This window comes from Hevea brasiliensis, chromosome 8, assembly GCF_030052815.1.
Source record: "Hevea brasiliensis isolate MT/VB/25A 57/8 chromosome 8, ASM3005281v1, whole genome shotgun sequence".
Lineage (NCBI taxonomy): Eukaryota > Viridiplantae > Streptophyta > Magnoliopsida > Malpighiales > Euphorbiaceae > Hevea > Hevea brasiliensis.
Genome location: NC_079500.1, coordinates 29517334 through 29518808, shown reverse-complemented (window position 1 = coordinate 29518808; position 1475 = coordinate 29517334).

Here is a 1475-nt window from a genome sequence, read left to right as displayed (position 1 = left end):
CACTATTTACAGGTGTTAAAAACTTTTGTGAACTGAAGTGATAGAATTAACACATTTACATTATTTGGAATTTCTGTAAAAATTTTGGCAGAATGCCGTCTGTATTTTGGATAAAACAGTTCTTCAAAAAACCTGTAAAAAGACACTTCAATATATTTCCAAATCTCAACTCCAACACATTTCTCAACACAACATATTTATCAACTCAATTCCATAGTGATTTTTCAAAGATTGAGATATAAGAAATATAATACAACTTTTACAAGCCAAAATAACTCATAATTATTTTGCAACCTCAAGTTACAATTTGAATTTACAACTGCTCAAACCAAAACAATATGTACATACAGTGGTCATACATTACAGTACAAAATGCAAAATGTTGGTATACTCATTATACCCGGTAGTCTCTCGCTGGAGGTACTAGCAGCCTAGTCTCACGCCTGTCTGTCTACTGCGACAAAGAATAAAGCTATCGCTGAGACAATGTCTCAGTGGTGCACAACATTAACCAAATACAATTTAAATCACAATTCATAAGTCATGTAAATAGTGGATACTTAAAACTATAGTTAAATTCAAGACAATAATGTCAATAAGAATTTAAACTCATTTTACAATCTTACAATATGCATCAATAAATCACACACAGCTTTAATCATGTTCTCAAGTTCAATTCATCCCAAAAGCCGATGGCTAATGAGGTATTCAATTCATCCCAAAAGCCGATGGCTAATGAGGTATTCAATTCATCCCAAAAGTCAATGACTAATGAGGAATAACATAGCTAGCTAGCAAAAATATGAGTACTCATTCTATTCGTCCTCAACAGGCACACACCTCAACACTTCAGCCAGAGAGGGAATTCAATTCATCCCACTAGACAAGCTAGCGAGGAATACAATCAATGTACATGATAGCTGTGGTTTCAAACCATTTCCAATGCTTTTCAATCAATAAGTATCCATCAATATCATTCAAACAATTTCTCACAGTTTCAAATCATTTACAATGCTTTTCAAGCAATAAATATCCATTCAAACACATTTCCACAATTTAAAACAATAATGTACAAATAGTCATAATTCATTTCAATTGAAAAATTCAAAAGAAATAGTTGTTGTGCACAAACCTCTGATGACTGTCTCCTGGTCTGGACTCAGTGTTTCCTTCCCTTTTCCTGAGTCTTTACTAACTGAGAAACACAATTTGAAGTGTTTCAGTACTAAATTAAACTGTCTCTATCGATAATGTTCGATAAGTAATTCACTGAATTCAATTATTCACTGAATACCTTTATTTGCTTAATCACCTAATATATCGACCCTCGATGCGTTCTAGGTAAATTAGGTTTTGACGTTATTAATATATCATTTTCGATAGTATTTTAGGGTTGGTACGTGTTACCAAACTCATTTCTATGTATACTGCGTTTCCTTGCATTTTATTACAAATTGCTGGATTCCGGGATACTA